Below are 13,764 nucleotides of genomic sequence, written 5' to 3'. Positions count from 1 at the left end.
CAGTGATGGAGATAGAACCCATGATTTTGCCCATCCTAGGCAAACCCTGTACCACTAAGCTACATCCTCACCTTATTCTCTTACTTTGACTGATGTTTACTAAAAAAAAATAAAAAATAAAAAACAAAAAACCAACAACAACAACAAAACAAAACAAAACAAAAAAACCTAAGGAAAGAAAGAAATCCACTTGACACAAATATTGAGTTTAAAAAGAGAGGATTAGTTTTAATAGTTTATTCAATGTAATAATTACGTATATCCATCTTTGATACTACACTAAGACCATATAAGTGATAATTTCGTAAAGGTTAGTTACAACCTGGAACCTTATTATCAAATATTTCTGTTTTTTTACATTAAAATCAGTTGATCTGTAATGCCCATTGAATGGATCTTGTACTAATGGATGACTTTTAAAAGTAAGGGTTGGTTCACTGAGTATGCAAATCTTTCAAGTATTAACCCATCTCAACAAATTAACAAAAGGTTAAATTTGACTGGGCACAGTGATGCATGCCTGCAATTCCAGCTACTGGGGAGGCTGCAAGTTTGAGGACAGCCTGGAAAACTTTGTGAGATCCTGCCTCAAAATATAAAATAAAAAGAATGGAGGATATAGCTCTGCCATAAAGCACCACTGGGTTAAAAAAAAAAAAAGTTACATTTGTTAATAACACCACAGATACCGTGAGAAAAATTCCTGATTTTGTGGAAGCTGTCAAGCTTAAAGTGACAGATTTCAAAAATTCAATTTTTTTCAGAATGCTTAAATTTTATCTTAGGAAAGAAATATACTGTCAGTTGCTTTCCTTGAAATGATAGACTTTCATTCAAATACCCCAAGTGTCCTCTAAATACCCCTAATCTATCCAGTATCCAAGAGAGTTTCTCTATCATTTATTGTTGTCTTTTGTTTGTTTTTCTGATGCTGGGCCAGGGCCTCATTTGAAATGCTAGGCAAACATTCTACCACTGAACTACACAGTCTGTGTGTACCACTCATTCTTTTAAGTAAAAATGACATTTCATAAGAAAGAGACTACTTCAGTTTATGCAAATTATTTTCCTGAGACAAGCATAGCATTTTGGTTTATAGCATAAGTATTTAATGCATAGATCCCACTTTATTACATCCAGTAGTTTACATATTTGGAAATCAAGAATGATTATGTAATAAAGTTAATTTTTATAGTTTCAACAAGATATTTGAATCTTCCTCTTCCTCTTCCTCCTCTTCTGCTTCCTCTTCCTCCTCTTCCTCCCCATCTTCTCTTTCTCCTTTTTCTTCCTATAAGAAATAGTGGTGAAGAACAAATTAACTGATTGCAGTTTGGTGCCACAATTTTGTTTCTTGCGAAAGTGCAGGTAGAATTACCTTACAAATGTCAAACTGGGGAAAAGGTAACTATTGTCTTGGTAATGCTATGAGTTTAGTTTGTCCTCAGTGTGGATCCTGTGAAAGGATCTCAGTGATTTCAGGGGTAGGGGTTCCTTAACAGAGAATGACTCTTCTGAGTAAACCAGAGAGAATCTTCTAATTGCCCCTTGCCTCTTTGCTTCCTCTTCAATTTCCAGAACCCTTCTCTCTGAGCTGGACTGCTTTCCAAAACTTAGGGTGGAACTCTGTTTCTGGATCTTTCTAGAAGAGAACTTACCCCCCCGAAAATTTGATGCCAGTTTCCTCAGTCAGAGAACTGGGTGGATAGATAGGTGTTTCCTGTTTGGTATTGGAAACATTTTGTATTTGAAGGCATCAGACAGGTTCACTCATGACTCTTTGGGTTTTGTTACATAGCGCTTTAATATATATTCATATCTCAATGGGAAATTGATACAGGAGAAAAAATACTGATTCCTTTCTTATAGTGCACTTGACCAGAGACCCACAAAGCAGCAAGAGCAATGCTGTCCAGTAACATTATGTGTGATGAAGGAATTGTTTTATATCTGTACTGTCTATTATGATAGCCACTAGACATGTGGCTATTGAGCACTTGAAATGTGATTAATGTTATTGAGCAGTTGAATTTTTTAGTGATACTGAGGATAGAAGCCAAGGCCTTGTACATGCCAAGCATGTACTGTACTACTGAACTACATACCCAGCCCCTTGAATTTTAAGTTTTATTTAATTAATTTTTAAAATGACATGGCTAGCCAGGTGAGGTGGCACACGCCTGTAATTTCAGTGGCTCAGGAGGCTGAGATAGGAGGATTTTGAGTTCAAAGCCAGCCTCAGTAATAGCGAGGTACTAAGCAATTCAGTGAGACCCTGTATCTAAATAAAATACAAAATAGGGCTAGGAATGTGGCTCAGTGGTTGAGTGCCCCTGCATTCAACCCCCAGTACCCCCCCCCAAAATGACACATAACTAGTAGCTATCATATTTGACAGCGCATATATAGAGTGCTTTTAGTTTTCAGTCTCCCCTAATACCGTGAGACTCCAAAATTGAAGTATATTAAAATTTTATTCATATGGAAATCTTGGATATGTCTATGTGAGTCTTAAAATATATCCTTAAAATATAGCATGTCTAATAAAATTTAATTGATATGTATTTTAATAACTAAAGCATACAGATATTAATAAAAACATGATTTATCACCTCAAGGTTCTAAGTGTTAAAAAATATTTATCTTTGGGCTGGGCAGTAGTAGAGTATTTGACTAGTATATGTGAGGCCTGGATTAAATCACCAGCACAAAAAAAAAAAAAATCCATTGTGGAAAGCCATTCCAAATGCACGCACCTTTTAAGTCCTGCTGCACCACTGGGATCTGAAAGATCACTGTAGTCTGGAGTGGTCTATCTTTTTCCTGCTTGGATCATAAGTCATGGCTTCAGGAATAGGCATACCCACTGGGGTTGAGCTACACTCACCTATTCCTTTATAACCCTACCCCTTGCCTCGTTTGAATGGCTTCTTCTCAATCAAAGGGTTCAGCACGTGCTCCTCTCTCTCTTTCCAGGGACCCCTAAGGTGGGAGAAGCTGTCACAGGACACAAAGAAAAAGGTATTACTCTGTCTCTGTGTGATTATTTTAATGCAGCCCAGTTCACCTGGAGTGACCCTGAATGTTTAGTCGTGGAACGTAACAATCCATTGCTGGTATTAATCCTAGTCTGTTACTCTGCATTATTTGTTTTTTCCTGATCAATGTAAGCAGTCAAATAAGTCTTTATCCCAAGATAAACTATTCATTGAATACGATATTTATCAAATGCCCTGTAAGACATATTTCTTTATATTATATATATGTATATATTTATATAATTTTTTATTTGTAGATGGACACAATGCCCTTATTTTATTTATTTATTTTTATGTGGTGTTGAGGATTGAACCCAGTGCCTCACAACCCCATATTTCTTGAACTATAAAATAAGAAATTTAAATCTTAGAATTCTACCACCTTAGAATTCTTTACCTATTGCTCCACCTACCCTTACATTCCAACACATTTTTTTTCTCATCACTCTTGGACCCCCTTTTCCTCACAGTCACAACGTAGATTGCAATATGCATGAAATGTTTAAAACTGTGGAGTGAAGAGGGATTCTTGAAGCATGATCTTAAGTTTTTCATCTTCATATGGAAAAATATGTCCTTAAAATATAGCATGTCTGGGCTGGGGATGTGGCTCAAGTGGTAGCGCGCTCGCCTGGCATGCGTGCGGCCCGGGTTCGATCCTCAGCACCACATACAAAACAAACATGTTGTATCCGCCGATAACTAAAAAAAAATAAATATTAAAAAATTCTCTCTCTCTCCTCTCTCACTCTCTCTTTAAAAAAAAAAAAAAAAAAAAAATATAGCATGTCTAATAAAGTTTAATTGATTAAAAATGATAGCAATTTTAACTACTCAGTTGGACAGCCATAAATACAAAAATGTACATTAACCCATAATTAATCTTATAGGCACATAAGAGACTTGATAGGCAAAATAGTAATATATCCATGCCCTTCAGCCAAAGATGACCAGGAATACAATATGGGTGTAGAAATTGGATTTATTACTTACAACTGGGTACAAAAGTGTGTAGCATGGAAGGCCATGTGACATCTGAGTAAGAGGGTATTAGAAAGAACCTATTTAGGATCTGGTCTTGTTTGGGTAATTCTGGGGATTATTTGTCATAAAACAGGGGCAGGCTGGGGGTGTGGCTCAGCAGTAGAGCACTCACCTAGCATGTTCGAGGCCCTGGGTTCGATCCTCAGCACCACATAAAAACAAATAAATAAAGATATTGTGTCCAACTTAAAAAAATAAAAACAGGGGCAATTCTATAATTGGGTGTCTTAATATCTTGTCTAGGGAGGGCCCATGAGAGCAAAATAAAGCTCTAATAAGAAGTATCAGACATTCATATTGGTCAGAAGAGTGCTTTGACCAAATTATGGAGTGTCTTGTCGTGGTCTCAGAGTGACCTTGTCTGACCTTGTGTTGGTATTTTATAGGATGATTTATGTTCATCTGGAGAATCACATGGTTTAACAATGAACATCAGGCCAGCTTCACATACACTGAGGCTTAGTTATTTTAAGTGTTAGCTAGTTCCCAGATATCAGAGGCTGCTTTATTTTTCTTAAATTCAATATTTTAAAATCTCTACATCCCATTTGGAAAATAATGAATCATAATGTAATTTGGAATAAAAATATGCAAAAGTCAAGTGTGTTAGTACTAAATGAGAACAAAATTAAAATGTGTTCTAAGAGATGGGAATAAAATCGACCAGCTTGACAAAGATGAAAGCAAAAGATAATATTGAATACAGGAAAAATATACTGCCATAAATGTTGATGGGATTAAATATTGGCATAAAATTTCTTTTTAAAAAATGCCAAGATAAGAAACAATTTTTTGTGTGTGGAGAGAAGAAAATGTTATCATCCAAAATATAGAAATCTGTACAACTGTATCACAATCATTATACATGAACTGTGCAAATTTACACCAGCTCATCATTTACCAAATAAAAGATAACTAATAGTGGTTGGGGTTGTGGCTCAGTGATGGAGCGCTTTGTATCTCGTTCCTCATGACTAAAACACTCAGGGTCACTCCAGGTGAACTGGGCTGCATGAAATAACCACACAAGAGACAGAGAAACCTTTTTCTTTGGGTCCTGTGATGGTTCCTCTGACCTTAAGGGTCTGTGGAAAGAGAGAGAGAGCATGTGCTGAACACTTTTATTGAGAAGTCATTCAAGGCATTCCCTCTAAAATCTGGAACAAGACAGGGATGCCCTCTCTCACCACTTCTATTCAATGTAGTTCTCAAAATACTGGCCAGAGCAATTAGACAGACAAAAGAAATTAAAGGCATTAAGATAGGAAAAGAAGAACTTAAATTATCACTATTTGCGGATGATATGATCCTATACCTAGAAGACACAAAAGGGTCTACAAAGAAACTACTAGAGTAATAAATGAATTCAGCAAAGTAGCAGGATATAAAATCAACACGCATAAATCAAAGGCATTCCTGTATATCAGCGACAAATCTTCTGAACTGGAAATGAGGAAAACCACCCCATTCACAATATCCTTAAAAAAAATAAAATACTTGGGAATCAACCTAACAAAAGAGGTGAAAGATTTATACAATGAAAACTACAGAACCCTAAAGAGAGAAATAGAAGAAGATCTTAGAAGATGGAAAAATATACCCTGATCATGGATAGGCAGAACTAACATCATCAAAATGGTGATATTACCAAAAGTTCTCTATAGGTTCAATGCAATGCCAATCAAAATCCCAATGGCATTTCTTGTAGAAATAGATAAAGCAATCATGAAATTCATATGGAAAAATAAAAGACCCAGAATAGCAAAAGCAATTCTAAGCAGGAAGTGTGAATCAGGAGGTATAGCGATACCAGATTTCAAACTATACTACAGAGCAATAGTAACAAAAACAGCATGGTACTGGTACCAAAACAGGCGGGTGGACCAATGGTACAGAATAGAGGACACAGAAACCAATCCACAAAATTACAACTATCTTATATTCGATAAAGGGGCTAAAAACATGCAATGGAGGAAGGATAGCAACTTCAACAAATGGTGCTGGGAAAACTGGAAATCCATATGCAACAAAATGAAACTGAATCCCTTTCTGTCACCATGCACAAAAGTTAACTCAAAATGGATCAAGGAGCTTGATATCAAATCAGAGACTCTGCGTCTGATAGAAGAAAAAGTTGGCTCCGATCTACATATTGTGGGGTCGGGCTCCAAATTCCTTAATAGGACACCCATAGCACAAGAGTTAAAAACAAGAATCAACAAATGGGGCTTACTCAAACTAAAAAGTTTTTTTCTCAGCAAGAGAAACAATAAGAGAGGTAAATAGGGAGCCTACATTCTGGGAACAAATCTTTACTCCTCACACTTCAGATAGAGCCCTAATATCCAGAGTATACAAAGAACTCAAAAAATTAAGCAATAAGAAAACAAATAACCCAATCAACAAATGGGCCAAGGACCTGAACAGACACTTCTCAGAGGAGGATATACAATCAATCAACAAGTACATGAAAAAATGCTCACCATCTCTAGCAGTCAGAGAAATGCAAATCAAAACCACCCTAAGATACCATCTCACTCCAGTAAGATTGGCAGCCATTATGAAGTCAAACAACAACAAGTGCTGGCGAGGATGTGGGGAAAAGGGTACACTTGTACATTGCTGGTGGGACTGCAAATTGGTGCGGCCAATTTGGAAAGCAGTATGGAGATTCTTGGGAAAGCTGGGAATGGAACCACCGTTTGACCCAGCTATTGCCCTTCTCGGACTATTCCCTGAAGACCTTAAAAGAGCGTACTATAGGGATACTGCTACATCGATGTTCATAGCAGCACAATTCACAATAGCTAGACTGTGGAACCAACTTAGATGCCCTTCGATAGATGAATGGATTAAAAAACGTGGCATTTATACACAATGGAGTATTACTCAGCACTAAAAAATGACAAAATCATGGAATTTGCAGGGAAATGGATGGCATTAGAGCAGATTATGCTAAGTGAAGCTAGCCAATCCCTAAAAAACAAATGCCAAATGTCTTCTTTGATATAAGGAGAGCAACTAAAAACAGAGCAGGGAGGAAGAGCATGAGAAAAAGATTAACATTAAACAGGGACGAGAGGTGGGAGGGAAAGGGAGAGAGAAGGGAAATTGCATGGAAATGGAAGGAGACCCTCACTGTTATACAAAATTACATATAAGAGGATGTGAGGGGAAAGGGAAAAAAAATCAAGGAAGATAAATGAATTACAGTAGATGGGGTAGAGAGAGAAGATGGGAGGGGAGGGGAGGGGGGATAGTAGAGGATAGGAAGGGCAGCAGAATACAACAGACACTAGTATGGCAATATGTAAAAATGTGGATGTGTAACCGATGTGATTCTGCAATCTGTATACAGGGTAAAAATGAGAGTTCATAACCCACTTAAATCAAATGTATGAAATATGATATGTCAAGAGCTTTGTAATGTTTTGAACAACCAATAAAAAAAAAAAAGAGAGAGAAGTCATTCAAATGAGGCAGAGGATCAGGTTTCAGGGGGTTGAGTCTACCTTCCAGACTCAGCTGTCAGCAGGTTGACTGACAACTAGGAAGGCCACACCCAAAGGCAGAACAACATAAGGGGACACAAAGGGTGTTTCCCTGGAACATTCTATCCGAAACAGGGCAAAGGTCTAGTATTACAAAAGAATAGGTGAGTATAGCTCAACCCCATGGGTGACATGCCTACACCTACTTCCCAGGCTGGGACAATGCCCAGGTCAATACAAAATGTAATGATTGGTCAGAGCCTCCTGCTTCAGGACTGGCAGGCATGGGTCATTCAGAGTGACTCCCCACATGCCTGTTTGGCGTGAGGCATTGGGTTCAATCCTCAGCACTGCATAAAAATAAATAAGTAAAATAAAGGTATTGTGTACATCTACAACTAAAAAAAAAAATTGAAAAAAAAGGATGACTAACAAAGTTCACAAATAGATGGTAGTTTGTGAAAAAGACTTTTACCCAATTAAGTACAAGGAAAGTTACAAACCAGACTTCCACTTTCTAAAAATAAGAAGTTTACTCAGGGTGCTGGGATTGTGGCTCAGGGGTAGAGTGCTTGCGTAGCATGCATGAGGCCCTGGGTTAGAACCTCAGCACCAATAAAGATATTGTGTCCACCTAAAAACAAAACTAAATAAATAAATAAATATTAAAAAAAGAAAGAAAAGTTTACTCAGTCTTAGATAACTACAGACAGTTAGCTGCAGTTGATACAGTATCTTTTTAAAAAGTGTCTTTTAAAAAAGCCTGTTGCCATGGCAGATTCTGGTCATTTGTTACTTCCTAAGCCAAAACACAATACAAGATCTGACTATTTCCCCAGGACAGGCTTACTAGTTGTCTCTATGCATATTTATACCTATTTAAGTGCTCCGTAAAAGTCTTGTAAAATTTCTAGCACTACCATGTTTAAAACAAGCTTTCCTACTGAGCTGCCAAAAAAAAAAGGTTATAAATAACAATTTTCAAGTGTAATAGTACAAATTCCTCTGCAAGATCTACTGCAGAGAAGTTTTTTTTTTTTTTTTAATACAGATTTTTCCTTAAAGGGATTGATGTTAAAATTTAGATATGTCAGAGAGAAACTGAAAGTACCCTAGGACTTCACTCCATAGCAAATAAAATGATCATTTACTTGGACACACAGGCTATTAAATCACTGAAGGTACTGTCCAAACCATGGCACTGTCACTTAAAAAAAAAAAAAGATTTTTTTTTTTTTAATCACTCTGTGACATGATTTAAATTCCATAGTCCAGGCTGGGGATATAGCTCAGTTGATAGAGTGCTTGCCTCACATTCACAAGGCCCTTGGTTCAATCCCTAGCACCAGGAAAAAGTTATTTTGGAGACAGGAGGCGACAGGAGAGTGGAAGAGACAGAGATGACGGACCTCCCCAGCTGCCTTCTCCTCCAGCTCCGTCACTCCAAATATCCCAGGAGTTGCATTTCCAGTTCCATAGGGAGAAGTGGCTTAAATTTCTAAAGAGTATATTTTTAAAATGTATCAGTAATATAATTATGCTTACATTTTGACACAAGAATTTCTCTCTTTCCCTCTCAGTCTCTCTCTCCCTTCCTCCTACCTCCCTATGGGGTCTTGCTGTGTTGCCCAATCTGGTCTTGAACCCCTGGGCTCAAGTGATCCTCCCACCTCAGCCCCCCCAGTAGCTGGAACTATATAGGCATGCTTTGTGCCCAGCAAAAATTTCTCTTAGGGGCTGTATTAGATATGGAAAATGACAAACCCCCAAAATAGTGAGACCTGGGAAAAGGGGAGTGAGAAGGAAAGGCATACGTTGAGAGCATTGATCCTTTCCAATACATTCTTTTTCTGTGATAAAACAAATCCTGAGGAAGAGGTGTCCATCACACCCAGAAAGGCAGTCTGGGGAAGGGGCCAAAGCATTAATCCGTCTATAAACATATCCTTTCCAGATACCAACCACTGATCCCAGGCTCTCCATCAGGTCCAGAAAGATAAACCCCAGAGACTGCTGACCCTAGACTCTCTCCCATTTGCCCAGTAAAACAGACCCCAAATTCCAAATTCCAAGTTGACACACTCATTAATTAAGCCACCCTTCCTTTGTTCAACGACTCATTTTCCACCAGGAAAGTGGATCCATTCCCATAGGTATAGCTCCATTCCTGAATAAAGGCTGAAATGATCTGTGAAATTTGCACCCAGCTTGGTCTCTTTGTTCTAATACGCTGGGGCTGTAGCTTGGTGGCAGAGCGCTTGCCTGGCACATGTGAGGCACTGGGTTCTATCCTCAGCAATACATAAAAATAAATAAATAAATAATAAAGGTATTGTGTCCTTCTACCACTAAAAGTATTTTTTAAAAATTTTTCTGTTAGGAATTTATCCTAAGACGACATCACACACACTTTTAAAAATATATAACAAGGATAGCCTTTGAATTTTGGTTTATAAAAGCAAATGAGGGGCTGGGGTTGTGGCTCAGCAGTAGAGCACTTGCCTAGCATGTGCGAGGTCCTGGGTTCCATCCTCAGCACCACATAAAAATAAATAAATAAACATATTGTGTCCAACTAAAAAATAAATATTTTTTAAAAAACTTTAAAAAAAGCAAATGAATGAAAATAACCTAAATGATATGTATAATCAATTTGATAGTAGTTATGAGTAGTGAACACTTATTATGTCCCAGTCAATAAGTGTCCCAGACACTTATTATGTCCCAGTAGTGGACATTTATTATGTCCATGAGGACCCAGTATGTGATCCTTTGTATAGACAGAGAAAAGGAGACTCAGAGAGGTTAAGAAGACTGGTGAAGTTAGCTGGAACCAGGGGGTTTTCTCTCAGGGACCCTGTTGACTCATTTTCCATTGATTTCCTGCCCATCAGTTGGTGGGTGTGACTCTGTACCCCATACAAGTGATCTGTTCTGAAATGTGCTATGAGAGGAGGTAACAGGACTCAGAGCTCAGGAGGACATCAAGGAGCAGTGTGACTTCACTGTCCACATTTTACTAACATCCATCATCTAACAAGTTTCGAGGTCTCTGACACATCAAGTGATCATCTAGACACCAAAGCTGCAAGAAGAAGTAAAGGAAGACCTTTGTGATATGGAGCTTACACTGTTAAGAGCAAGATGGACATTTAACAAAAATTACCAAGATAAATGTAAAATCACTACTGAATTATGAGAGAAAATTTCATGATGCCATGAAAACAGATAAGAAGGAGACACAACAAGTGTCCTATCACTATTATCAATAATATGTAAAAGATGTAGGGCTGGGGATATAGCTCAGTTGGTAGAGTGTTTGCCTTGCATGCACAAGGCCCTGGGTTCAATCCCCAGCACCACACACACACACACACATAAAAAAGATGTAATAAAATAGGTAGTATTTATGAAAGAGGGACACATGTATATAAAATTATATACAAGAACAACATAGAATTATTGATATGAATAGTTCAGCAGATGAATTGGAGTGTGAAAGCAAAAAAATGGAAAAATGATTACAAAGAAGAACAATCACTAAAAATTGACAAAACGGGATGATATAATTAACTGTGAATGCTGAACAGTAAAAACAAACAAACAAACAAAAAACTGGAGAGGCTAAAAATTAATCTGAGGATGATAAAACTGACAAAGCTAGTGTCATCTAACCATCAACTCAAAAACAAAGGAAAATATATTAAAAATGCCAATCAAGAAACTGCAAGTGACCTGCAGACTCAGCTAGCAGAAGATGAACAACTGGTGAGGCTTTAATAGACCTTGGACCTCAGGTGTCACTGACTGGTGAGTGATGGCCCTGGGCTTGGGGACCTAAGGCTCTTCTTTCTCTTCTGGCAGAGGAAAGTTTGCAGCGTGAGTAACCCTTCTTCTGAGCACTGAGTTTCCAGTTCTGGCTCATCTGAATCCAAGCTGGTCACTTAGGAGAGACTTGAAACATTGAATAAGCATGGACTACCTGGATTCTTCTGTAAAGGAAACTGTGAGCCTCAACTGTGAGTCACATCCTCAACTGTGAGTCACATCCAAAGTCACATCCACAGTTGAGGCTCACAGTTTCCTTTCCTGTAATGAGACTCTAGTCTTTAGGACAAGAGACAGACAGACATATCTACGCTGAAGCTCAGTTAGTCATCTGGGCTTATAGATGAAAAACTCCAGCCTAGCCTGACAGGGCTTTATTATCTGAATAAAGGTTTTCCACTCCCATCCCCAGTGCCCAGCTTAGGGTCTCCATCATGCTCCAGATTCCTGAATACTAAGGGCAAGGTCCCACCCTGTTTTAATCAGAAATCTCCTTTCCCACTCAGTAGGAAGCCTGGCTTTCCACATTAAGACCCCCAAATCTGCCTACTAAGCTCAGGTCTATCTTTGTCCTCTCTTACAGGACAAAACCTTTTGGCCCAGCACTCTAGAAAACTCCTGTGAGACAATATTGTTTGCTGAGCAACGGAATCACAAAAAGCAAATGTGACCCTACTTCGGTTGGAAATAAGCTGCTATCTCAATTGGCAATAGAAATAGATATCATCTAGCCACAAACCTGAGAACAAGAAACTGCAAGCAACAACCATCCTCAAAAGAACCAAACTATTTCACCAAAGCAAAACAGTTAAACCAAGCTGTGGACTTACTTCCCTCAGCTAGCAGAGGATGAACAAATTGAGAGGCTTTAGCAGAGCTGGGAATTCAAGTGTCATCTTCCCTTGGTGAAGGAAAGTTTGCAGTGTGAAAAACTCCTCCTCTGGGCTGAGCTTCCAGTTCTGACTCAGAAGTTAGGTTGGCCTCTCTGGGAGTCTTGAAACTCACTGAATGCTATTTGAGCACCAGCACCTGGGTTCTTCTGTGAAACCAAGCTGCTAATGCCATCTGCCCACAGAAACCCATCTGGACCAACAGGAAAGACCCTGACCACATTGTGAATGTGACCAGAAGATGGGGCTCTGCTGCCTGTGACCTCTTCTGCTCCCACCCTCAAGCTTGGGTCCCCAATCCAGCGTTTAGGGGACCAGGTTGAGGAACCTCCCTCTGCCTTGAGGGCATGCTTGGGGCTTTCTTGGGAGATTGATCACTGTGAAAGAGGAGAGGATAGGCAGGTAGACCAGCCTTACATCAAGCCCAGGTCTCCCTGTTTCTACATCTGGTCTCCCAACTTTTCCAAACAGGGAACCTGAAAAGAGATGATTTTATTGCTTCTGTCTAGTTCTCTCATTCTCCTTGTGTTCAACTGGGAGGGGACATGATATGTAACAAGGAAAACTCCAGCCCACAACAGTGAACCAAAGAGGAGTGGCCAGCCCTCAGCAGGCCCTGGAATGGCAATGGTCAGCTCCCAGTCAAGTTAGACTCCCTAAATTTGTGTTTGTGCATCAGGTGCTACCCTTCCAGCCTTCCTCTACCCCCTCCCCATCTCTCTCAAGTGGGACTTAGCCAGGGTTTACCTGACCAGTGTGTCTTTTAGAGAGTGGTCCAAAAAGACTTGTGAAGGAGGAAGGACAGTGAGATCAGTGAAGAGAAATGAGAAATTTGGAACTTCAGGTTAGGACCCAGGAAGGAGCTGGAACCTTGCCTCCACAGTGACAAAGTTATGGACTTTGAAGGTATAAAAACATCTTTCCATAGTTGGAGACAAGAAGGTGCCATCAGTTTTATTGCCTATCAGTCAAAGATCTCAGCTCTATCTTCAGTGAGTTCTGGCTGCTTCTAGGGAAAGCTGAGCCCAAGAGATATTTTTACTTACACAGATGAAGATTCTAGGATGAGGTTATCTCTGGTCCCAGAGAAGGAAGCCTAAGTTTATATTAGTGTCTTTGAAAAGAGTTTTTAAAAAGAAAAAAATAGCATTTTGCTTTCCCCTACTAAATATATATTATCAATTAGTTGGTCCCAGGGGTGACCATGATAGCACTAAAGCTAGTCTTCTGGTTCATATTTGTCTCTCCCCTACTTCATAAAGCTGCATCTCCCTACCTCTTGAAAAGAGTAAACCCCAGCACAGGGTCCCATATCCCCAGCCTGCAATTCCACTTCTGGTGACCCCACAAGCCACATTAATCAGGAATGGGAGAATAACTCTCTAAAGAACCATTTGTAGCCCAAGAGCCTGGAAGAGCATTCCTGTGAAGGGATTGCCTCAGGGGTGCTGGAGCTGATTGGGCGGAAGGGGC

General features: G+C 39.2%; 1 long non-coding RNA gene and 1 other non-coding gene across 2 annotated transcripts; one reads left to right on the top strand and one right to left on the bottom strand.

The window, feature by feature from the left end:
• Nucleotides 1–222: 222 nt before the first annotated feature.
• Nucleotides 223–12,393, bottom strand: LOC124081483 (uncharacterized). The gene is made up of 2 exons (XR_009225251.1): nucleotides 12,232–12,393; nucleotides 223–1,291 (listed from the first exon to the last, which is right to left on the bottom strand). It is a non-coding gene; the product is annotated as an uncharacterized LOC124081483 (long non-coding RNA).
• Trnaa-ugc (transfer RNA alanine (anticodon UGC)) lies at nucleotides 10,866–10,939 on the top strand. The gene has a single exon. It is a non-coding gene; the product is annotated as a tRNA-Ala (tRNA).
• Nucleotides 12,394–13,764: the final 1,371 nt, after the last annotated feature.

The sequence above is a fragment of the Marmota monax genome, unplaced genomic scaffold, assembly GCF_021218885.2.
Source record: "Marmota monax isolate L192 unplaced genomic scaffold, Marmota_monax_Labrador192_F-V1.1 WCK01_AAM20220418_F8-fsc00426, whole genome shotgun sequence".
In the NCBI taxonomy this organism is placed as follows: Eukaryota; Metazoa; Chordata; class Mammalia; order Rodentia; family Sciuridae; genus Marmota; species Marmota monax.
The sequence above is the reverse complement of the archived record's forward strand: the minus strand, read 5'-3'. Positions and strand labels throughout refer to the sequence as shown.